Source organism: Bufo gargarizans, chromosome 3 (genome assembly GCF_014858855.1).
Source record: "Bufo gargarizans isolate SCDJY-AF-19 chromosome 3, ASM1485885v1, whole genome shotgun sequence".
Classification (NCBI taxonomy): domain Eukaryota; kingdom Metazoa; phylum Chordata; class Amphibia; order Anura; family Bufonidae; genus Bufo; species Bufo gargarizans.
Window position 1 is genome coordinate 29,565,361 of NC_058082.1, and position 26,624 is coordinate 29,591,984.

The following is a 26,624-nucleotide window of genomic DNA, read 5'->3' on the forward strand; positions in this document are numbered from 1 at the left end:
ATCACCTGCTGCTGCTCGCACAGTCTGGCCAGCATGTGCAAGGTGGAGTTCACCTTGTGGGCACGTCGAAGTTACGCTGTAGCGCAGACAGGCGAGCAGCAGCAGGGTGAGAACGCCGAAAGCGCGCACAGACGGCCCGCACTTTATTCAGCAGCTCTGACATATCGGTGTAATTTTGAAGAAAACTCTGCACCACCAAATTCAGCACATGCGCCAGGCAAGGGATGTGCGTCAAACCGGCTAGTCCCAGAGCTGCTACGAGATTTCGCCCTTTATCGCACACCACCAGGCCGGGCTTGAGGCTCACTGGCACCAACCACTCATCGGTCTGTTGTTCAAGGCCCGTCCACAGCACCTGCGTGGTGTGGGGTTTGTCCCCCAAACATAAGTTTTAAAACTGCCTTCTGTCGTTTACCCCTGGCTGTGCTGAAGTTGGTGGTGAAGGTGTTACGCTGACCGGATGAGGAGTCGGTAGAGGATGAGGAAGCGGAGTAGGAGGAGGAAGCAAGAGGAGGCAAACTGAAGCGCCCTGCAATCCTCGGTGGTGGAAGGACATGAGCCAAACTGCTATACGCCTCAGGCCCAGCCGCCACTGCATTTACCCAGTGTGCTGTTATGGAGATATAATGGTCCTGACCGTGCTTACTGGTCCACGTATCCGTAGTCAGGTGCACCTTGCCACAGATGGCGTATCGCAGTGCACACCTGATATTGTCCCCCACTTGGTTGTGCAGGGAAGGGATGGCTCGCCTGGAAAAATAGTGGCGGCTGGGCACAACGTACTGTGGGACAGCCACCGCCATAAGGCTTTTAAAACTCTCTGGGCCAGATATATCATTACTCTGACAGCTCACTCCACTTTCACATATGGCTAAAGTCAGTTTTAGCCAAGTCAGATTTATGAACGGCCCTTTAAGACTGTAATAAATGTGGTTTGACGGTAGCAGTTTATCCGTCAGTAAGCAGCTTTGAAAAAGTCGCACGTCTTTACGAAAAAGTCGCATGTTCTATTAAAAAGTCTCATAAGATAAGCATGGTCCTCACTGGAGTGAAATTGCGCAATTTTTTGCGACTTTTTAAATAGTCTCAATAGTAAATCTGTCTAGAGATTAATTTACATAAGAAAACACGCCCACTTTCAGAAAACTGGCGAGCATAGTGCAGAGCAGAAAAAAGTCGCAAATTTTTGTGCAGTTTTAGTGATTGCTCAAAAATTTGCGACTTTTTCACTCCATTATTCTGACTTGAGCTAATGATAAATCTGGCCCTCTGTCTCCACCAGACGGAATGACAGCATTTCAAAGGACAGTAATTTTGAAATGTTAGCATTCAGGGCCAGGGATCACGGGTGTGTAGGGGGGTACTTCCTCTTCCGCTCCAGTGTTTGGGAGATGGAGAGCTGAACGCTTCCGTGGGACATTGTGGAGATGCTTGGTGACCCAGGTGGTGGTGTTGCTGGCAGATCCTCTGTTTAGGGGGGGTGGCAGGTGGCACTGTCACTCCAGAGGTGGATGAAAAGGCAGAAACTGCAGCAGAAGAGGAAGCAGGAGGAGCAAGAGGCCTTTTTTGGTTTTTGAGGTGTTTTCTCCACTGCAGCTCGTGCTTTGCACTTAGATGCCTGGTCATGCAGGTTGTGCTCATGTTGAGAACGTTTATGCCTCGCTTCAGGCTCTCGTGTCTTGTCGTCAGCACATTGTCTGAAGAACTGCTACGCCAGGGAACTCCTTGGAACTGGCTTTGGTGTGCTCGGTCCCTTGCTATGGTGGGAAGTAGCAGTCATACTGTCTAGGGGAAGGCCGCTCCGCTTTTGCACCCTGCTCCCTCTTCTGCTGTGCTGGTGGATCTGTGCGACCACCGCCTCTTCCTCCGAACTACACTGGTCACTTGCATGACCTTGATTCCATGTTGTGTCGAGGACCTCATCGTCCTCCACATCATCTTCCACCCAGTCTTCACCCCTGCCCTCCTTGTCGGTCTACACACTTTAGAAAGTCACAGCAGTTGGTACCTGTGTTTCGTCATCATCCGAGACGTGCTGCGGTGGTCCTCCCATGTACTCATCTTGAAACATAAGTGGTTGGGCATCGGTGCACTCAATCTCTTCCACTTCTGGGGCAGGGCTAGGTGGATGGCCCTGGGAAACCCTGCTAGCAGAGTCATCAAAAAGCAGAAGAGACTGCTGCATAACTTGGGGCTCAGACTGCTTGGCTGATTTGCAAGGGGGTGAGGTGAAAGACTGATGGACATCGGCTGCAGGTGCTAACTCTGATCTTTCAGCAGGAGACTGGGGTGGGAGACAATGTGAAGGAACTGGAGGCACTGTCAGCAACCCAATCTACTATCGCCTGTACTTGTTCTGGCCTCGCCATTCGTAGAGCCGCATTTGGCCCTACCAAATAACGCTGAAGGTTCTGTCGCCTACTCGCACCTGAGGAAGGGGTTTCACTTGGGCGTGTAGCTGGCACAGATCAACCACGTCCTCTCCCTGCAACAGGAGCTCCACCAGCAACACCACGACCGGGGCCACATCCCTTATTTGACGCTCTCCTCATATTTCTAAAATTTAGGATCTTGCCCAAAATGGGTGTTTTTTTGTTATAGCAGAATAGAACAACAGTATCTAAAGGGTGTATCTCACAATAACAGATGCAGCAAAGGCTGCAAAAGTTTTTTGCCCAAAATAGGTGGGTTTTTTAATAGCAGAATAGCACAGCAGTGTCTAAAGCGTGTATCTCACACTGACAGATGCAGACAAGGCCGCAAATTAAGTAATTTGCCCAAAAAGGGTGTTTTTTTAATAACAGAATATGACAGCAGTATATTTTGCTTGAATTTCACACGTACAGATGCAGCAAGGGCTGTAAAATTAAGTATTTTGCCCAAAAAGGGTGTTTTTTAAAACCCAGAAAATTATTGAAGTATTTCAAGCTTGTTTTTAACAATCACAGATGCAGCAAAGGTTGCAATATTAAGGATTTTGCCCCAAAAGGTTGTTTTTTAAAACCCAGAAAACTATTGCTGTATTTCTAGCTTAAATTGCACACTGACTAATGCTGCAAAGGCACCAGATGTTGTATTTTGCCCAAAATTTGTGTTTTTTAAACCCAGAATATAATTGCAGTATTTTAAGCTTGGATTTGAATGTCACAAAAGCACATATGCCGTGCTGGTGCACTGAGCTTGCATAAAATGGCCGCCGCCGCCGCCACCGCCACCTAACTGACATATAAAATCGTTAATTTCTAACGATAATTTGTTTTCCCTTAGTCCTAACAGTGGCACAGATGGGGTATTCTGCCCCTGTGGACTGGTTAGGACAGGTGGAAGTTTTAATGAAACAATAAAAAAACACTGGCATGCACACGCCTTCCCTGCCCCCAATAAAGAGGGGTGTGACCCTCCGAACCCTGTGTAATTACAAGTAGACAAACATAACCACAATTAATAAACATAGGGGGGGAAATTTGTGTGCCACTGTTAGGACTAAGGGAAAACAAATTATCGTTAGAAATTAACGATTCCCTTACGTCCTAACCAGTGGCACAGATGGGGATTTAGCAAGTAGAAACCCCCATGGGAGGGTCCTCATGCCTGGCGGAAGATAACACTGTCCGGCCAAATGAGGAATAACTATGTATTCTAGTATCCACTCTATAGTGTGAGATAAAAGTGGAGTGAGAACTCCAAGAAGCTGACTTACAGATCACATCCAATGGGATCGAGCTTCTCTCTGCAAAAGAAGTGGCCACTGCTCGAGTAGAGTGGGCCCTTACAAATTCAGGGGGCTCCGAGCCCTGAGACATATAAGACTCCCGAATTGCCTCTTTAATCCAGCGACTGATGGAGGGCTTAGAGGCTTTCCTCCCCTTATGGGTACCGGAAAAAAGGATAAGGAGGTTTTCATCCTTCCTAAATACCTTGGAGCGTTCCAGGTAAATCCTAAGACATCTTGCAATGTCGAGGGTATGGAGCCCTCTTTCCTCAGAGGAGGGGGATTGAGCCAATGTTGGTAGGGAGATCATCTAGTTAATATTGTCAAAGGAAGGAACCTTTGGGATGAAGGTAGGTAAAAATTTGAGGAGTACCCGATCCTGCAGGAACTTCGCATAAGGCTCAAAGGCAGAAAAAGCCTGGAGTTCCCCAACTCGCTTTGCAGAGGTAACAGCCAACAAGAAGGTGATCTTCCAAGTCAGGAACCTGAATCCTGCCTCCTCTAGGGGCTCAAAGGGGGGGAGATGATAACCCCCTGAGCACGACCGATAAATCCCAAACAGGGATAGGTCTGATTACTGTAGGCTTTAATCTTGAGGCTCCCTTCAGGAATCTCTTGATAAGGGGGTCTTGAGAAACAGCTCTGTTGAGACAAGCAGAGATTGCTGCACTTTAAGGGTAGCGGGTGATAGCCCCTTGTCCAGACCGTCCTGTAGAAACTGCAGGATCATCGGGATGGAAGCTTCAGCGGATGCTGATGCCTAGAACACCAGGATGAAAAAATCTTCCAGATTCTGGAGTAGGCCTTGTTGGTAAGCAGTCCAGCAATAGTACCCTGTTAAGTTATAAGATAACTAAATTTAATGAGAAACATAGACATAAACAAAACTCTACATAGTTGATACAGTAAGATATGCTGGGTAAGTGGTGGGGAAATTATCCCTACCACTACTACCCTGATCTGGTCCTCTGCCCAGGGACGTCTCCTGGTGGTGGGGACTCCCTGTCCTCGTACCTAGTCTGAACCTCCTGTCTGTCCCTGGTAAGGTGACGGGTGGAGAGAGACAAGTGTCAGAGTGGCACCCTAATGGATGACTAGCACATAAATGAAAAAGGACTTAAAGGTGTCCACTGTATATAGCCCTCGTGACAAATCGCCAGGAGGTACAGGGTCCACCTAGAGGATAAAATACACAGACAGACACACGCACATATAGACACAAAAACAATAATTAGATAATAACCTACAACCCCGACGCGTTTCACCCACACAGTGGGATCATCAGGGGGTGATACGGGGTAGGTATAGTATAGACGGGGCGCCCGTAACGATAAATAGAGCAAGCCCTTTCCAATAAATGATGTAAAAATAATTGCGTTTAAGAATTTTATAAAACGTCAACAGACCCAAAATTGATAAATCAATGCCTAATAGCAGAGTACATACGGTCACTGGGCGGCGTAATTGATGATGAAGTCAGCCGAACAGATGCAAAAATGCAATTCTCTACAGAGAATAGAGGCAAAGATAAGAACATAAAAAAAGAAGAGGGTCAGTCAGGAGAAGACAGGAGTGTCTCCCTGATTACTGCTCAGTGAACAAAATCAATTAACTAGGGGGCAGTAACTATTAAAATATTGCTTTTATTAAATCATAGGAGTAAAAAAGACGGCCCCTACAGACAGACAACAAGTAAGACTAATACATACACAAACTGGTACATAGAGGGTGACCAGTAATTAATATATATGGTATGGTGTGAAAAAAAGGGGGGACAGGACCATTGGTAGCAGGTTAGGCACAGCAGTGTCGGATGACAATGACTAGCCCTAATCAATCCCTGCTTGGCCTGGTCCACCCTATAGCACAGATCCTCAGGACGGGGTCCAAAATGCCCCGCAAGGGGTGGCCCAGACAGGAACTCTTAACCTATGTAGGTAACCCTATCAGGCCCTATTACATCAGGAAAGAGAAAACGTCCAGAGGAGCAAAAGTACCCATATATATCACAAAGCGTAACCCCACCACAGAAACTAACCACTGAAATGGTTAAAGTGAGAGGAATACTTAAGTGCCCCGACGCGTTTCTTCAAAAGGATTTGCCCCAGGATTCATCAGGGGACACGGGGCAGTAGCTAGAGTCAGTTAACAGCTGAGTTTATTATGTGGCAGCGGTCAGGCGTGTGGCTTATTTACCACCAACAGGCTGAGACCCAGGGCGGTGGTGTCTTCAGTGGTGGAGTGACCGGCCGAACATATAACCAAAAGGAAATACACACATGGCGCTAAGTAAATAAGTGAGTAACAAGTACCTGAGATTATAGAAAGCACAGAGTCACAAAAGGATAAATTGTGAGAGTGCACATGAGGGGACATCATGGGTAATCACCCCGAACCTACATAGATATAACTGTAAAAGACACACAGGGTGAACATACCGCTCCTAGTGTTCATGCCCCTCACCCATAACAAGTGAAAGCAGAATTAAATGCAAATACCTGACATATACTCCAAGCACAGGACGATACCGTAGCGTGTAGCTCCTAAGATATAGGGCTACCTGCCAGATGGTGCCTGGAATGTACACAGGGCTAGAGTTTAACTCATAAGCTGAGCCATAACAGAATCTAATATAAAAGAAAAAAAGGGGTTCAAGGGTACTCACATAGTGCCGCCGTCAGTGTGAACAAATGGGTCTGAGGCAATCCTGATTAATTCCCCCACCCTATAAATACCCTGCAGCCCTAGTCCAAAAAAGGGGGACCAATCAAAAGTGAAGATAGTCCATGGAGCGGCTATAGGGTAAATGCCGTTATGTGTGCGTTCCACAGTGGAACGCACGCCAGGATGCATAACACAAGCCGGAAGCCGGGCGGATATCCGGTATGTGAAGCGCCGCCAGCCAAATACTATGTGGCTGGCATAAGGCGTGTGTTCCAGGGTGGAACGCACGCCGGAAGGAACGCCTCTGGGCTGAGACCGGACCTGATGTCAGGTATATGGAGCGCTTCAGCCACATCCCTCTTTATGGCAAGAATAATATTGATCCCATATATGGCTCTAAACAAGTCAAAGGATGGTATATAATATTTAATTCATAATAGAACTAACTTGAGCCCAAAATGTGGAATAGCGGACATGGCAATGATGATGGACACTAGAGTAAATCAGGAGGGGGAAGAAAAAGTGCCAATGATGATAAACATAAAGTAATGAAAATATATATATATATATATATCCTCAGATATAAAACTAGGCCACCCTTGATGATAACAAGGATGCCAATACTAAGATGTGAGAAGATGAAGGGCCACATCATATATATATATTACCTTCGGGTCCTTCACGTACCCAGGCTAGATGACAGGGAATGCATAATATTTTTACTATGGGCCACAAGTGCAAAAGGGACAGCCCCAGGGCAGGGAAGAAAAGACCCCGCACCGGAGCCAGGACAGCAGTAATACAGGAAGGATCCTCGCTGATAGCAGTGAAAAATAAAATAGGATACAATAAATAGGAAGTCCGTATTCATAGAAAACATGAAAAAGTAAAGCGTTCATTAAGTCCACGGGGTGATTGAGAGCGGAACCTGTGTATCCACTCACTCTCCTTCTGTAAAATACACCTGTCCAGATCGCCACCTCTTGGGGAGGGAGACACGAGTTCAAGTACAGTGAACCGGAGAACAGAAGGATCCCCCCCATGGCAATCATTGACATGAGTGGCCAAAGGTGTTGGCTCCTTCTTGATGACATCATTGATATGTTCAAGGATTCTTCTCCTGAACTCCCGTATGGTCTTTCCCATGTAATCCATGGGACATGGACACTGACATAGGTACACCAACCCCTTAGAAACACAATTGATAAAATCTCGGACCTGATACAGATGACCTGTGGCCGAGCAGGTAACTGCCTTGGCAGTCGAGACATATTGACAGGCCTTGCATCGACCGCATTTAAAGACCCCCATGGGTTTACGATCCAGCCAGGAACCACTCTTAAGGGGTGGTGAAAAGTGGCTGCGGACAAGGCGGTCCTTCAGGCTTCTACCCCGTCTATAAGAGATCGAGGGGTGTTTACTTATGATGTCCGAAAGATCAGAGTCCATGTGTAGTATGGGCCAATACTTATTAAGGACTTCCCTAATTTCACGATTCGCGATGATCCGTGCCGGTTGAGGGCCATCAACAGTTCTACTTCTCGGGACCAAAAGTTCAGTGCGGGGTTTTGTTGCTGCGCTTTGAAATGCTTCCCGAAGTACTCCTCTAGGGTACCCTCTTGCCAGGAGTCTATCCTGTAACCTCCCAGCCTCATGAAAGAAAGATGTATAATTAGAGCAGTTTCTCCTAACCCTGAGGTATTGACCTCTGGGTATACCCCGTCTAAGAGGGGCCGGATGATAACTACTCCAATGAAGTAGGGAGTTAGTAGCAGTACTTTTGCGATAAATGTTAGTGGATAGACAGTCCCCCACCTTAGTTACCCTCACATCGAGGAAGGTGATTGACTCATAGTCCAGCTCAAAGGTAAACTTGAGGCCCACCTGGTTCAGGTTTAGATCCGACACAAACCGTTTGAAACTTAAAGGATCACCCTTCCAGACAATGAACACATCGTCTAAATATCGGGTCCAAAATTGGATATTATCCACCCACCAGACGACGTGGTCTGGAAACACATGAGTGTCCTCCCACCAGCCCAGGAAGAGATTGGCATAAGACGGGGCACATGGGCTGCCCATCGCCGTCCCCCTGAGCTGGTGGTAGAACCGTGCGTCAAAAAGAAAAAAATTATGACTAAGGGTGAACCCCAAAAGCTCAAGAATAAAGGCATTGTGCGGAAAGCAATGGGTACCCCTGGTTCTAAGATAGTGGTCAACCGCTCTGAGACCCTGGTCATGTGGTATGGAACTATAGAGAGCTTCGACGTCAATGCTGCCCAGTAGACAGTCTGGGTCCAGATTCAGAGTGTTAATTTTATTGAGGAAGTCCATCGTGTCCCTCGTATATGCCGGGAGGGACACGACGAACTCCCTCAGAATCTGGTCCAGATAAATACCACAGTTCTGGGTTAAACAATTAACGCCTGAAACTATCGGGCGACCTTTAAGGGGAGAAGTCCCCTTATGTATTTTTGGAAGGCCATAAAATGTAGCTGTTAGTGGTTTCGCCGGTAATAAAAAATTATATTCCGCGGCGCTTATGACCTTATTCAGTACACCCTTGCTCAAGATATTCTTAAGTTCCGCCAGGTACAATTCAGTCGGGTTAGTATGTAGAATCTCATACCCCCCTCTGTCCTTCAAGAGGTCCAGACACGTTTTTATACATCACATAGTCAAGGATGACAAGATTGCCACCCTTATCGGATGGCTTGATCACAATCGTGTCATCCTTCTCAAGTGACCTTAGTGCCTGCATCTCTATGACCGATAGATTAAAAGACTTAGGTCTCACATGTCCCAGCTGATCAAGATCCCGTATGACCAGTTGAAGGAATATGTCGAGGTGTTCAGAACTTGATGGAGGTGGCATTCTACTGCTTCTGGGCCGTAACGTAGTAAATGGGCCCATGCCAGGGGTTCTATTCTGCTCACTGTTAAGATCGATAAGGTTTAACAGATCACCATAGTCCCCTTCATCAAGACCTAATCTTCGGCATGTGTCTCTATTGGAGTTCTTAAAGAACTTATGCCACTTTAACCTTCTACAGAAGAGATGGAGGTCCTTAGTTCAGGTAAAGGGACTGAAGTCCGTAGTAGGTACAAACCACAGTCCCCGCCTAAGGACCCCCACCTCCTCCGGACGAAGGATCCGGGCAGAGAGGTTAATGATTTTAAGATCATCCGTGGGCCCCTGCCCTAACGATTGCGAAGCTGATACGGGATCCCCCATTTCTCTAAAAAAGAGGACGAAGAAGAAGAAGCAGAGGGAGTAGGACACGGCAGCTGTTGGGGTACGACATTTGGAAAAGGGCCAGAGGCCAGGGGAGGCTGATAACCGGGAGATGGATTCTGGTACCCAGGTCCCCGATGGCCTCTTCCCTTGCCTCGATAACCACCCTGTCTTGACCATCCCCGACCACCCTGACGTCTATTGTCAGGGCGACCACGGTTAGAAGACACGTTACGTGGCTTCGAGTAGGAATCAGTGTCAGAAGTATCTACGTCCGAAGATGATGGTTCGGATCCAGATACTTGACTCTTTGTGGCTACGTATGCCCGATTCTCCCTAAAGTCACCCAGGTCTCTCACAAATTGTCTGTGTTTTCGTTCTTTAATAAGCACCTGGAACCTATCCACAGCTGATTGTAAAGACGCCTCTCTTCTACTAAATTCAGGATCTTCCTTCAGTTTGAGTGCAGTGTCAATCTGTTCCTTCAATTTTTTAGAGGAGCTCTCAAACAGCAATTTCTCTTCGTCTAATAATAGTGTCATAAGTACCAAAGAGTTCTGAGTCAAAGTGTCTTCCCATTTGACCAAGAATTCTGGTGAAGAGATTCTATCAGCAGGTCGTATACGGATCCTAAGTCCCCGTGGTACAATTTTATGCCCAAGATAACTTTCAAGGGATTTAATCTCCCACCAGGACTTGATGTTATCCTTATAACAGGTGTATAAATCACTGAATACCTGTTTACCTGAAGCCGACTGACCCAGCGCGGGGACGTCCCTGTCTGAAAAGATGTCCCTCGCTTCGTTGACCAGGTCGTCAGTAAAAATGGTTCCCGACAAGAAACTAGCCATACCAAAAAAGCAGAATACAAAAAGTCCAGCAAGAATGATACCAGCGTTATACGAAATCAGAGTAATTTAATGAATTTAAGCAGTCCAGCAATAGTACCCTGTTAAATTATAAGATAACTAAATTTAATGAGAAACATAGACATAAACAAAACTCTACATAGTCAATCCAGAGGGAGGGGCCAGGATACAGTAAGATATGCTGGGTAAGTGGTGGGGAAATTATCCCTACCACTACTACCCTGATCTGGTCCTCTGCCCAGGGACGTCTCCTGGTGGTGGGGACTCCCTGTCCTCGTACCTAGTCTCAACCTCCTGTTTGTCCCTGGTAAGGTGACGGGTGGAGAGAGACAAGTGTCAGAGTGGCACCCTAATGGATGACTAGCACATAAATGAAAAAGGACTTAAAGGTGTCCACTGTATATAGCCCTCGTGACAAATCGCCAGGAGGTACAGGGTCCACCTAGAGGATAAAATACACAGACAGACACACGCACACATAGACACAAAAACAACAATTAGATAATAACCTACAACCCCGACGCGTTTCACCCACACAGTGGGATCATCAGGGGGTGATACGGGGTATGAATTGAAATGATATATTGAATATACGCCTATAAATACAATAGAGCAAATAACATGGGGATAGGCGCTAAAACAAAATAATAATGTCTTTATTAATTGTCTGATTAAGAAATAAGGGGTATCAACCGTCAGTATAATGTGCAAAACTGACTTTAACAATTGTGAAAACACTGATACATACCAAATAGCACCACCATCTGGATTGCCAGTGTAGTCTCACAAGCTACTAGCATAAGGGGCTCATTCAACCACAGGGTTCAAGATGTATATCCCAGGGTGAAAGGTATCAAGGGGATGTATTGGTATGGGAATTTCACCAAACACCACTCCAAAACAGTGAGAGCCAGTGCGCAGACTCTCACTGCACTAATAATCACAGGTGCTGGACTATGGCAGAGCAATAGCATTCACTCCAGGTGGATTAAAGGAGCAATGGTTGCCCTGACATGTCCCTTATTTGCAACAGCTCAACGCTGCGTTTCCATGCATTGGGAATGCATTTCATCAGGAGCTATGTGCACCAGGTTAATACTAGAGCCCAGAGCCTCAGTGTTGTTTTAATAACCGAGGTAATGGACAAACAAACAGTCAGTGATAGAGATCCCTGCCTAGCACCGTTTTCCTCTAGTGTGAGGTACGGAGCTTTACAAACAGTCACTATCCTGCCTGAGCTAGCAACCTCTAGGCTGAGGTGCTGCGTGCTAGTGTGCATGTAATCCGGCACTGTGATGGCCGCAAAGCGGCCCACAGAACACCGAGCTTTACAGGGTGAAGCCCCGCCCTGTTAGACACGCCTCCGTCAATCAGCCAATCCGGCCAGGAGGCACGGCACAAGGCAAACTAAAGGCTGAAGGGTGGAGGAACAAGGTGAGTCACAGGGAAAGCGCAGCAAGCGCCACATAAACAAAGCAAGGAATTTACAAGGCGGCTTTATATATTTATCGCAGCATGGACATCTTTATTGTAATATACAGTGAAGGAGAGTCACTCCAAGAGAAGTGTGTAAAAACGGACAGACACATAGATTCATGTGTGTAGCCACTTGTATCAATGTAAAAACGGACAGACACAGATTCATGTGTGTAGCCACTTGTATCAATGATCACACACATGAATCCACTTCTCATAGTACATTGTACAGTAACACAAAGAAATCAGCCTGGTCACTAGATGAACGGGACGTATGAGATCGCATCATTGAGGCCGGATGGTTTGATGGTATTCAGAGAAAAAATCCATCTCGCCTCTTTTTGCAACAATATGCGATCATAATCACCGCCCCTTGGTGACGGCTTCACAGAGTCGATCACTTGAAATTTGACCGAAGATGTATCCCCCCTGTGAAGGTCAAGAACATGACGAGCAATTGGCGTATCTTTGAGATTGGTAATATCCAAAATATGCTCCCCAATCCGTCTTCTTAGCTCTCTGATGGTTTTACCCACATATTTGATGCTGCATATACATGTCATTAAATACACAACACCAACTGACTTGCAATTGTGGAAAGACTTAATGAAGAACGTTTTATCCGCAGTGCTGTTAGTGAAGCTTTTGGATTTTTTAATGAACCCACAAAATTTACAGGATCCACAAGGAAACGTACCTGTAAGTGGGTTTCGCAGCCATGACTGCGGACGGGGGCTGATGTACAGACTATGTGTCAACATATCACGTAAATTATTGTTGCGGCGATAAGTGACTGAAGGGTTGGCTGAAATCATCCCACCAATATCCGGATCGGATTTCAAAATGTCCCAGTGCTCGTTAAGGACATGGCGCACCTCGTCATGGGCGCCGTCAAAAGTCCCAATGATCCTCACAATATTCTCACTATTGTCCCTCTTTTTCGGAGACAACAACCGATCCCTGTTAGTACTCATTGAGTGCTGGTAAGCCTGCTTTAGACACTGCTGAGGATAACCACGACACTGAAACCTCTGCTGGAGATCTTTAGCAGCCACCCTAAAATCACTAAGATGAGAACAATTCCTCCTAACCCTCAAGTATTGGCCCTTAGGGATTCCTCTCCTAAGGGCCACAGGGTGCGCACTGTCCCATTTCAAAAGGTTATTGGTAGCTGTGGGCTTTCTGAAAACGTTGGTACTAATATGCCCATCAGCAGACAATGAAATGGACAGATCCAGGAAGGAAATGTTCTTCAAATCCATTTCTGAGGTGAAAAAAAGTCCCACGGTGTTGTTGTTGAGGACCGCAACAAATTCACGGAACAATTCACTATCGCCCCCCCACAGGATCAGCACATCATCGATGTACCTGATCCAGAGGGGGACAACATCCGTGAATCGCTCCATATCTTCACAAAACACTACCTCCCTCTCCCACCAGCCCAGGTAGAGGTTCGCAAAAGTCGGGGCACAGGGACTGCCCATTGCGACCCCCCTGAGCTGGTGGAAGATAGAGCCATCGGTGATACGGGGTAGGTATAGTATAGACGGGGCGCCCGTAACGATAAATAGAGCAAGCCCTTTCCAATAAATGATGTGAAAATAATTGCGTTTAAGAATTTTATAAAACGTCAACAGACCCAAAATTGATAAAGCAATGCCTAATAGCAGAGTACATACGGTCACTGGGTGGCGTAATTGATGATGAAGTCAGCCGAACAGATGCAAAAATGCAATTCTCTACAGAGAATAGAGGCAAAGATAAGAACATATAACCAAAAGGAAATACACACATGGCGCTAAGTAAATAAGTGGGTAACAAGTACCTGAGATTATAGAAAGCACAGAGTCACAAAAGGATAAATTGTGAGAGTGCACATGAGGGGACATCATGGGTAATCACCCCGAACCTACATAGATATAACTGTAAAAGACACACAGGGTGAACATACCGCTCCTAGTGTTCATGCCCCTCACCCATAACAAGTGAAAGCAGAATTAAATGCAAATACCTGACATATACTCCAAGCACAGGACGATACCGTAGCGTGTAGCTCCTAAGATATAGGGCTACCTGCCAGATGGTGCCTGGAATGTACACAGGGCTAGAGTTTAAGCTGAGCCATAACAGAATCTAATATAAAAGAAAAAAGGGGTTCAAGGGTACTCACATAGTGCCGCCGTCAGTGTGAACAAATGGGTCTGAGGCAATCCTGATTAATTCCCCCACCCTATAAATACCCTGCAGCCCTAGTCCAAAAAAGGGGGACCAATCAAAAGTGAAGATAGTCCATGGAGCGGCTATAGGGTAAATGCCGTTATGTGTGCGTTCCACAGTGGAACGCACGCCAGGATGCATAACACAAGCCGGAAGCCGGGCGGATATCCGGTATGTGAAGCGCCGCCAGCCAAATACTATGTGGCTGGCATAAGGCGTGTGTTCCAGGGTGGAACGCACGCCGGAAGGAACGCCTCTGGGCTGAGACCGGACCTGATGTCAGGTATATGGAGCGCTTCAGCCACATCCCTCTTTATGGCAAGAGGCCTTGTTGGTAGCTTCTGATCTGGAGTGCTCCAGGGTTCTCAAGACAGACCCCGATAGCCCTTCTATCCTTGGAAGGGGCTGATCAACCTCCAGGCCGTCAGGTTGAACATTTGAAGATTTGAGGAGACCTGGGTGCCCCCCAACACCAGTACTCTCTCTGGGGCAAGCCTCAGAAATTGACCCCGACTCATCTGTAAGAGTTGGGTAAACCAAGCTCTTTTCGGCCAGTATGGGATAATGGCGATAACTGGTCCTGCCTGATTTTCATCAAGACCCTTGGTATCAAGGAAATTGGAGGGAAGATGTAGGCCAGCCTGAACCTCCATGGGATTGACAGTGCATCTATTGCCACCGGGTTGTCCTCCCTGTAAAGGGAGCAATACCTCTCCACCCTGGTGTTGAACCTCATTGCCATGAGATCGATCTCTGGCATGCCCCACCTGAGCGTTATCTCCTTGAAGACCTCTGGATGAAGTGACCATTCTCCGGTTCGAAGACCTCGGCTCAGGCGATCCGCAATCACATTGTGAACTCCGCGAATGTGAACGGCTGATAAGTGGGTGAGGTTCAATTCTGCCCAATTCAAAATCACCCCTATCTCTCTCAGGAGACTTTGTGACCTCGTGCCTCCCTGCTTGTTGATGTACAGCACAGCGGTCATGCTGTCTGACTGTACCTTCACTGCCTTCCCTCGAATGACGGGAGCAAAATGAAGAAGAGCTAGCCTGATTGCTCTGATCTCCAGAAGATTCAATGACAATAACCTCTCCTGAGGTGTCCAAGTTCCCTGGACTGTCTTGTCCTGAAGATGCGCACCCCAGCCTACCAGGGATGCATCTTAAGTAAGTATGATCCAAGAGGGCTGGATCAGGGACTTGCCGTCCGTGAGGTGGGACCACCACCTTAGAGAGGATCGGACTTTGTAAGGCAGGGAGAGCACGGAATTGAGTCCCACTCGACTGTGATTCCACTTGGCTAATACTTCCGACTGGAGCGGACGTAGATGCCATAAAGCCCAAGCCTCTGCGGTAGAGGACATTAGTCACAACATCCTCATCCACGTTCGAATTGTCACCTGTTTTGGTACAGAGAGAGAACGGGCTGACTGTTGAACGGATTGCCTTCTTTCGGGAGTGAGATGAATTGTCATCCTGACAGAATCCACCATGAACCCCAGGAACCTTACCGAGGTGGCTGGTTGAAGTTGGGATTTGTCCCATATGATTATCCAGCCTAGGAATGTAACAGCCTGTTGGATGTGTTGGGACAGGATCGCTTGGGAAGGGGCTCTGAGGAGCCAGTCGTCCAGGTATGGAACTATACTCAAGCCTTGAAGCCTTAGTGTGGCCACCACAGAGACCACCACTTTGGTGAAAGTGTGTGGGGCTGAAGAAATCCCAAACGGGAGGGCCACAAACTGAAAATGCTTTAGGACCCCCCCGATGTTTACCGCGATCCTTAAGAATCTTCTGGACTCAGGATGGATGGGAATATGGAGATAAGCATCCTTGAGGTCCAAGGTTGCCAAGAAATCTCCCGGCATAAGAAGATTGGTCACTGACTGGATAGTTTCCATACGGAACTTCTTTTGTTTTATGAATCAGTTGAAGAACCTCAGATCTATAATCATCCTCCAACCTCCGGTACTCTTGGGTACCAGGAAAACTGGGGAGTAGATACCTGTTCCCCTCTCTTGGAGAGGAACCTCTTCTAAGGCCCCCTTCTGGAAGTATTCTAGTACATAACTTTCTAGAATCTTCTGCTTGTTGCTGGGAAGAAGCCTTGTCTGGACAAATTTGTCCAGAGGCAGACTGCTCAAGTCTACAAGGTAGCCCTGAGAAATTACACGCAAGACCCAACTGTCCTGGATATGATCCTGCCAACAAGGTAGAAAGTGCTGTAGGCGACCGCCTACGGGAATGTGGGGAGAAGGGAGCCCGAGATTTCCAGTCAGACCCGCTAAATACCAAGAGCCTCGAGGAGGCCCGCAATCAGAGCGCCGAGGACTTCTTGGGGGGTCTAGAACCCCGAGAGGATTTCCCTCCTCTACGGGAACCACAATTCCTCTGGGGTCTGGGTTGCGGTTCCGCTCTGGAACTATACCCCTTGCCCCGACCACGAAAGGACTGCTGGGGAAGGGACTTGCCCTTCTTGTCCGACAGCCCCTCCATTATCTGGTCAAGCTCTGCACCAAAGAGTTTGCCGGGTTCATACGCCATGGCACAAAGATTGTGTTTTGAGGTCGTATCGGCCTTCCAAGGTTTCAACCAAAGCGGACGCCTGCCCACGGTTGAAAGAGCCATGGACTTGGATGCCAGCTTCAATTGTTGTGGAGCTGCGTCACACAAGAAGTCAATGGCAAGGCTGGCCGTCTTACATGAGGCCAGAATGTCGTCCCTAGAGACCCCATGGTCCAGGTCAGACTCAATTTGGGAGAATCTAGTTTTTAGAAAATTTGCCACTTCGGACGACGCAATTGCAACTGAGGCAGAGGCCGAGGAATAAGCGCGCCTAAGGGCGCAGTCCGCCTTCCGGTCCATTGGGTCCAGCAAACTTGACCCGTCGTCTGATGGGATCAGGGTCCTTCTGGATAACTTTGTGATCGGAAACACAGCCTTGAACCTTTTGGTCAACACTGGACCTTTCTCTGGCTTTCTCCACTCTGTTTTCATCAGAGACAGGAGAGAATCATCTGCTTTAAAGGCCCTAGGCCCCCTAGAGGCAGAGGATGAGGCTTCCCCTGGATCAACATCCTGGTCCCCCGACCGGACGGATTTTAGTAGCCGCTGGGCCTTCTCCAGCGGAAAAAAATATGAGAATCCATCCTCCTCATCCGAGGAGGAAGAGGCGGAACCTTCCCTCGCCTCCTAACCCCCCGAGACCTCCATCGCACGATGTGGGGGAGGAGGGACGATGACGTTTGGCGACCAGGGTACTCTTCAGTTCCTGTATGGAGGCGTTGACCTGGCTCATGTCGGACTTCATGTACCCCTTCACCCAATCGACCACGTCGTGGACAGATGGCTCCAACTGGGGGAGTGTCTTGGCCCTACAGGGTGGGCACCGGGAGAAATCATAGGAGTCCTCCAGGACGATCTGGCAGTCATGGCACTGCAGGTGGCGCCTCTTTCCCACGGACTTCCTGCTGGGCTCTCGCTTACCATCACCGGTAGACGACATGGCTGAAAATTAAAAGAGACATGAATTTAGCAAAATTCAAGAAAACAGAGCTTAATCGCAAGCTTCAGGATCTTTACCCAGAAGATCCTAGCAAGCTCTTATCGTAAGCAAAAAAGATTTTCAGCACACAGAGGTAGCAAACACTCTAGCACCAAACCACACTCAAGGTTGACAGCAAGCTGCGCTCCAGGAGACTGAACCTGGAGCTTCACCAAGTTTAAATAGGGTTGTCGGCGCCAAAAAAGAAAGCCCCGCCCCAAAAAGGGGCGGGGTAAACCTCAGAGTTTATCTCTTTTGAATTAAAAGGTAAAACTATAAATTAGGGACCCAGAGAGGGACCCTGAAACATTTAAAGGCCCCCACGGCCTTAGATCATCAAAATACACCTCCGGAAGTGACGTCACCTGACGTCACTTCCGCAAGATGGCGACGCCCAGCCGAACATGCGGGACGCCGCTACCGCCGCTCCACCTCCGGAAAAGAGGTAAGCCCCAACCTTTTACAGGGCTCTGCATAAGGGAGCAAGACACAGCTAAGGCCTAGAGGACATCCTCAGGCCGCATAGGAGGAGCGGCCCAGTTCCAAAGGAACAAAAATAAAGAAAGGGAATAAACACTCTCTCCACTGCAAGGATGGAGGAGTGCACCACCCGTCCCGTCCTGTCCGCAGGACAGAAAAAAACACAGGGTTCGGAGGGTCACACCCCTCTTTATTGGGGGCAGGGAGGGCGTGTGCATGCCAGTGTTTTTTTATTGTTTCATTAAAACTTCCACCTGTCCTAGCCAGTCCACAGGGGCAGAATACCCCATCTGTGCCACTGGTTAGGACGTAAGGGAAGTTATTTTTCTGGGTTACTGGGCTCAGGGCAGGGTAAATAGATTGTGCACTGCACCCACAAAACTAAACCTATGTAGATCGCTGAGTTAACAAGCACTTCAGATTAAAGATTCTTTCCTATTCTCTCCCTCACAGCAGCAGCATCCTATCCCTTCACTAATCAGAGCAGAGTGACGTCCAGCGCTACGTGACTCCAGCTTATATAGAGCCTGGGTCACATGCTGCACTGGCCAATCACAGCCATGCCATTAGTAGGCATGGCTGTGATGGCTTCTAAGGGCACAGAGTTAAACGCTTGTTGATTGGCTGCTCTGCAGCCTTTCAAAAAGCGCCATAAAAAAGCCAAACACCGAACCCAAACTTTTACTGAAATGTTCGGGGTCCAAAAATCCTAAAGTTCAGTACGAACCCAAACTTTACAGTTCGGGTTCGCTCAACCCTAATTGTGACTATTGTCATTTTTTTTGGGACCTTGGTGTTAAGAAAACTAATCTCTTTTGGGTAAACTTAAGTTTAGGTGTGGCGTTATTGATGGTGTTGAAAGGAGGAATCTGATTGGTTGCTAGGGGCAACTAGGCCAGTTCTACTTTACACCAGTTTGATAAATGAACCCAAAAGAGTTTTGGGAGTTTATGTCCAAATGTCTTCAATGTCTTCAATGTACCTGTGGCAACGTATGGCGTTTTTGGGAAAAAAGAATATTAGCGTAAATATGTTCATCTTCACATGGTAATATGTAAGTATTTGCGTAAGGTGCAGCCACATTTGAATCCACTGCAGTTCCGCAGATCTGTATGTAGAACTTGTCGCCAAAGACAAAATACGTTTTATTGAGAACCAACGTGAGCAGATCAAGACATGGATTCCTCGTATTTGTAGAGTAGTGCGGTGGAGAGGTTTGTGAACCGTCGTATGGAGGTATATAGGTTATTGATAGAGATGAGCGAATTTCCACTTATGAAATTCGTTAACACTTTGGTGGTAAAAGGTGAATTGCGTTATGGATTCCGTTACCACGGACCATAACGCAATTCTATGACGGAATGCCTTTAGAGGCATTCCGTTATTCATTTTGTCATAATAGAAGTGTATGGGCTGCACAGCGGATCCGTCCCGTTTCCGTTATGCGGGAGAGGGCTCCCCTGCATAACGGAAACGGGACGGATCCGTTTTGCAGCCCATAGACTTCTATTATGACGGAATGAATAACGGAATGCCTCTAAAGGCATTCCGTCATAGAATTGCGTAATGGTCCGTGGTAACGTAATCCATAACGCAATTCTGCTTTTACCACCAAACAAAACGTAAACGAATTTCATAACATGAAATTCGCTCATCTCTACGTATTACCCTGCAAGGATATTAGTGCCAGGCGTTACACCAGTTTAATAAATCTCCCCCAGGGCGCTGAAATCCGGAGCCAAATCAAATATTAATGTGAGGCTGTGCACTCCTTGGGGGTATGTTCACATCTGTGTCGGAGGCTCTTTTTTCTGCGCTAAAAATGTTTTTCCCAAATGGATCCCATTATAGTCAATGGGATCTGTTCCATTTGCGGCACAGGGGAGTTATTGCTGCCAACATGATGTAGCAGAGCTGGGTTTGCTTGGAAGGTGCATAGCTGGGGGAAGGGGACTTTTTGTGGCCAGCATGATGTAGCTGAGCTGGATTTCACTGGAAGGGACCTGGCTGGGGGGGGGAGTTAGACCTCTTTTACACGAGCGACTTTTCCGCCCGGGTGTGATGTGTGAAGCAAACACTTAGCATCCCGACTGAATCCTGACCCGTTCATTTCAGTGGGCCTGTGCACAGTGTGTCATTTTTCACACATCAGTTCTGCGTTCAATAAAAATCGTTGCATGTTTTATTTTCTGCGTTTTTCAAGTGAATGGGGCTTGTGTAAAAAAACGGATTGCATCCGGATCCAATGTGTTCTTCACTGATGGTTGCAGGAGATGTCGTTTGTAATTCTTCAGTTTTTTCTTTCACGCACGTGAAAAACCCTTCAAAAACTGATTGGACCAGTGCGGGAAAGAACAAACACTGAACGCAATCGCAGACAAAACTGACTGAACTTGTGTGCGAAACCATAAGTTTCCTGACACAATTCATATCGCTCGTGTGAAAGAGGCCTAAGGGTACTTTCACACTCGCGTTTTTCTTTTCCGGCACTGAGTTCCGTCACAGGGGCTCTATACCGGAAAAGAACTGATCAGTTTTATCCCCATGCATTCTGAATGGAGAGAAATCCGTTCAGGATGCATCAGGATGTCTTCAGTTCAGTCATTTTGACTGATCAGGCAAAAGAGAAAACCGCAGCATGCTACGGTTTTATCTCCGGCGAAAAAAAACTGAAGATTTGCCTGCATGCCGGATCCGGCATTTTTCCCCATAGGAATGTATTACTACCGGATCTGGCATTCAAAATACCGGAATGCCGGATCCGTCCTTCCGGTCTGCTGTGAAAAAAGATACAAGACGGATCCATCTGTCCGCATGATAAGCAGAGAGACGGATCCGTTCTTGCAATCCATTGTGAGACGGATCCGCATCCAGATGCGTCTCACAAATGCTTTCAGTCACATCCAGATCGGTGGATCCGGCGGGCAGTTCCGACGACGAAACGGCCCGCCGGATCACACTGCCGCAAGTGTGAAAGTAGCCTTATTGCTGCCTTAAATGACATAGCAGAGCTGGGTTTGCCTGAAAGGGACGTGGCTGGTGGGAATGTAGGTCGTGCTGTCTGGAGGATGTAGCAGAGCCAGTTTTGTGATGAAAGGACATTCCTGGGGGAGGGGGTGGCAGTGCTGATTGGAATTTGCTCCTACCTGATTATGTATGTGATAAAATAACCTCAACCATTCAACAACACGGCTGAAAGCAGCCTCTTACAAATGAGCAGGAAAGGCTGAGGAGCAGATGTGACGTCATGAAGGGGCTGGCCGGGCTGTCTATCAGACAGCAGATGTGACGTCATGAAGGGGCTGGCCGGGCTGTCTATCAGACAGCAGATGTGACGTCATGAAGGGGCTGGCCGGCCGTCAATCAGACAGCAGATGTGACGTCATGAAGGGGCTGGCCGGGCTGTCTATCAGACAGCAGATGTGACGTCATGAAGGGGCTGGCCGGCCGTCAATCAGGCAGCCTAAGCCCGCCCAGCCTTGGAGGCAGGGAACCAGGAAGTGAAGCCCAGAGCAGGCTGACCGACCAGCTGAGCAAGCAAGGTAAGTACAAGTCACTGTATGTGTGCGCCATGTGTAGCTTTTATTAGTGATGAATGAATGAACTGCTGCCATGACAAAACTCCTCAGGATTTGAGGGATATGATTATGTTTTCTATAAAAATTGACATTTTTTTTAAAGGTCCTCATTGTCTATACAGGATATAATCTAAAAAAGACATGTATTGGTCAAAAGTGCAAGTGCAGGTTTGGGTGAAATGATGGTAAATGAAATGATGTCGCGCAGTGTTCTGTTATTCGCCATGATTCCCATTACATTGAAAAAATTTTTTCTGGGAAAAAAAAGTAAAAGACGAAGTTATTAAGTGTGTACTGATTTATAATGCTGTGTGTCTCTGCGTGACCTTATTACTAGAGAATTAAGCCTCCTTCATGTGTCCGTTTTGTAGTCCATGATAGGATGGGTCAGTGAGGTGGGAGTGAAGATGTCCGTGTCTGTTTTATGTTCTCGTGTGTCATCCGTGTTGTCTGTATTTTTCATGGACCCATAGACTATAATGGGCATGATAGATCGGTGAACTGACCAAAACCACGGACACACAGACCGCGCTAAAACATGGATCTGCGAATACACACATAAAAATAAATGTGTACGTGTGCCGTCTGTGGAGAACACGTGTGCGTGAATCGCTGACGTGTGAATGAGGCTTTGTACTGACAAAAAGCTGTCACTATGGTTCTGTAGATGCAGGACACACAGCATTATAATTCAGTATAAGGCTACATGCACACGACCGTATGTGTTTTGCGATGCGCAAATTGCGGATCAGCAAAAAAAAAAAAAAAAACTTATGTCATAAGTTTTTTTTCTTGTTTTCTTGCGGATCCATTGTAACAAAGCCTAAAACTGACAAGAATAGGACATGTTCTATTTTTATTTTGCGGGGCTACGAAGCGGACATACTGATGCGTGCAGCACACGGTGTGCTGTCTGCATTTTTTGCAGACCCATTGAAATGAGTGGGTCCGCATCCTATCCGCAAAATAAAACAGAACGGACACAAAAACAAACAACGTTCGTGTGCATGTAGCTTATGGGCTCATGCACAGAAATATATTTTCTTTCCGTGTCCGTTTTTTTTTTGTTTGTGTTTTTTGCGGACAGTATACGGAACCATTCATTTCATTGGGTCCGCAAAAAAATGGAAGGTACTCTGTGTGCATTGCGTTTCCGTCACCCGTATTTTTGGCAGACTGCAAAATACATGCGGTTGTGTGAACAAGCCTTAATGCCGTGCGCTTCTGCGAGATGAGCACTATCGAGAACAGCGTACAGGACACGCTTGTGTGAAACAGCCCTAAAACTGTTACCCCAAAAAAATAATCAAGATGGCAGAGCATGACCGTTACTATTAACAAACCGCAGTATTCCGTTTTCCATCTAGATGCATTCTGTTTTGCTAACGGACAGCATCCAGACCGAATCCTGACCCATTCTTTCTAATGGGCCTGTGCACGAGCGTTGCTTCTCATTGTCCTCTTTGCGTTCAGAAAAATCGCAGCGTGTTCTGTATTGTCCATTTTTCACACAGCCCTGGCCCCGTGGAAATGAATGGGGCTACATGGAAAACCGAAGGCACCGGATATAATGCGTAATTCACTAACGCTGGGTTCACACCTGAGCGCTTCTCAAACGCGCGTTTTACGCGCGTTTTTGTCGCGCGTTTTTTGTAATAGTAAACGCGCGTTTGACGCGCGTTTGTGTCATTGACTGCAGTGTCCTATGGCCACAAACGCGCGTCAAAACGCCCCAAAGAAGCTCAAGTACTTGTTTGACCGTCGGGCGTTTTACAGCGCGTTCGTACGCGCTGTAAAACGCCCAGGTGTGAACCATTCCCATAGGGAAGCATTGGTTTTCATGTCTTGAGCGTTTTACAGCGCGTTTGAACGCGCTGTAAAACGCTCAGGTGTGAACCCAGCGTAATGGTTGTTAGGAGTTATTGGATATCGTCTGCACCTGTTTATAGGCATAAAAATAGTATTTTAGACCCTAATTATTTTATTTTTTTGTTGCATTTACTACAGAAAAGGCATTTGTTTTGAAGGCTGTTGCACCTCGTTCGGCTGCCTTTATTTAAATTTTTTTAGACAAATTCTAAAGTTTTCAACTTTTGTGCCTATTTTCCAACCTATTTATGTAGGTGCTCCTTTTTTTTTTTTGCACCTACATGCACACAAACATTGTTTCCGTGTCCGTTTATTTTTTTTTTGCGAATAGGATGCGGACACATTCATTTCAATGGGTCCGCAAAAAATGCGGACAGCACGCCGCGCGCTGTCCGTTTCAGTATGTCCGTTCCGTAGCCTCGCAAAAAAAAAAAAATAGAACATGTCCTATTCTTGTCCATTTTAGGCATTGTTACAATGGATCCGCAAAAAAAACAAACGAATGTCATACGGTTGTCATTTGTTTGTTTTTTTTGGTTGTTTTTGCAGACCGCAAAACACATACGGTCGCGTGCATGTAGCCTAATTTGTACACCACTCCAGGTCTGGCGTATTTTATCACAATCTATTGGCAGATTGTGCTGTGTGATCACGATCTGCTGCCGGCCAACAATAATGCAGTACGAGTGGTGGCATTAGCAATCGCTGCTCCCTTTATTGAGGAGGGGATTGCTGCATGTAAATGATGTAATAGCAGCGCTCTCCTCCACCGACGAGCAGGCAATTGCCAGGAAGGAACACTTTCCTCCTGACAATCAAAGCGTTTTTTTTTTTGGTTTGTTTGTTTTTTTTTGCGGATCCATTGTAACAATGCCTAAAACGGACAAGAATAGAACATTTATACAAAAATATTGGGCGGCACTGTGTTTAGATGAGTGCTCGGTCAGTGAGGAAACAATGAGGAAGAAATCGGCACTACAATTTGCTGAAGAATGTTTTCTGTATTGGTCACTCACACGTGCAGTAGTGACGCGCATTTCGGCGCATACATGCGCCTTTTGTCAAACAGTGAGTGTACAGCTGATTGCAAAAATACAAAGTGAACAAGGGTTTAAATAGCCCACCCCCAAGTCACATGATCTAAGCCTCGCGTTACCAGGGAAGCAGTGGGCGGGAACAAAGAGATGTACATAGTAACCTGTGGGTTCTGTGATTCTTCTCCATAATCGGGTTACAAAGATATTTTCTTAATTAGACTGCGAAAAATCATAAATACATGTAATAAGACAGGAGACGGTATATAGTGATCCTGAAAAATCATATGCAAAAGGGAAAAGGAAAAATAATGATCACAAGAAACTTGTCACAGCATAATCACGATTTAACCCCTTGGGTGCCAATGTCTGCAAGCGATGAATCCAAAAAGCCTCTCTTTTGAGTAGCATCTCGGCTCTATTTCCCCCCACGTCTGGGTAACAAAACCTCTTCAATTATTTGGCAACGTAGCTGCGAGACCTTATGTCCCAATTGGTGAAAGTGAGATGGAATGGGTAACAGTAAATTTTTGTTGCGTATAGTGGACTTGTGCGCATAGCAATTTCCCCTACGTAGCAAAGACCGCACGGGCATTTCAGTAAATACACAACAAATGTGAGATCTGCTCCCCGGTATGTGGGTGCGACATCTATGATCCTGTAATAACACTGGAACAGTCAATACAATGGACACAAGGAAAGGTGCCCTTTTTTTTTTTTTTGCTGAAGAAAAAACCATTTGTTTCAGTCTCCTTTTTATTTGTGCCAATATCGGCTCTTATAACCTTGTCTCGTATGTTACCCGCCCGTTTGTGACACATCATTGGGAGATTTTGAAATTCTATTCACCCTTTGAAATTGGGAGAAGGGTAGGGATTTTTGATGGCAGGTGGATGGTTGCTCTTTTACCTGAGCAGACTATTGCGGTCTGTACTCTTAGGCCTCTTTCACACGAGCGTGTCCGGATGCATCCCGGTGCATTGTGAAAACCCGCGCGAGTAGGTACGCAATTGCAGTCAGTTTTGACTGCGATTGCGTTCCGTTGTTTTATCGCGCGGGTGCAATGCGTTTTCTTCACAGAAGTTTGGGTTCAAAGTTGTGTAGATTGTATTATTTTCCCTTATGAACATGGTATACTACCCAGCTCCCCAAAACCCAACTCGGTGATTCTCCCCGAGAATCAGAACTTTCGCATAGTGCAGTAGTATCCATGAGCTGCAATCTACCCCCTCGTCTACGGCGGATAATTTATACCCTCTGGACATATTTACATAGCTCTGAATGTCCAGATGCCATTTTTCAGTCCACATTAACCTCCGCACATTACTGCCATAATAACGCGGCAGAACTCATATGGAGCCGTAGAAAACTGCGGCACAGCTTTAATATTCTTGTGTTCTTCATCCTGCCTTCCAGGTAATAATAAATGGGCAAATGTGACACAATGTTCATGAACCCCACAACCGTTTCGTCTTTAACCACCACACGTTATGAGGAGCCCCTTTTCCATTTTCTCCCCTGACGCCTCTTAGTAATATCCCTAGACCTAACATCAGTACAAAACTTTACTCAGGTACTAGAACCCACAACATCACAGAGAAAATAATGTAGCCACTGTGACGAGTAATGGCGAGAACACTGCGCCTCCTATCCGGGGACAGGTAAGGCCCCACTCAAACTCTGCCACCATCCATAGCTCAAGCGCTTCCGACGCAGTGGCGCTTCCCTGTCTAATAATACTCATTAAGTATTTCTTAGTCACTACAGCTCCCCGCCATTCCCACCCTCCTTTCCCCTCCGCGGCTCTGAGCAGACTGGACATCAGGTGGTATGCTGCAGTCACATAGCCTGGCCCTCGCCATCCTACGCCCGCCATGTGACTGCGACGTCATCGCTTTACACCCAGCTTACTAGCTCAGAGCTCCGTACTGGGGTAGAGAATGC

The 26,624-nt window shown here is 46.9% G+C and overlaps 1 protein-coding gene across 4 annotated transcripts in view; it reads left to right on the forward strand.

The window, feature by feature from the left end:
* PIGW (phosphatidylinositol glycan anchor biosynthesis class W) overlaps positions 1–26,624 on the forward strand; it is a 53,198-nt gene that overhangs the window by 13,193 nt on the left and 13,381 nt on the right. The window contains exon 1 of one of the 4 annotated variants that reach the window (XM_044287116.1): positions 21,656–21,741. The exons of 2 other annotated variants lie outside the window; for them this stretch is intronic. The gene's annotated coding sequence lies outside the window, so the exon portion shown is untranslated. Of the gene's footprint in view, positions 1–21,655; positions 21,742–26,624 lie in introns of those variants that run through there. One more of the 4 variants, XM_044287112.1, reaches the window with a different exon arrangement.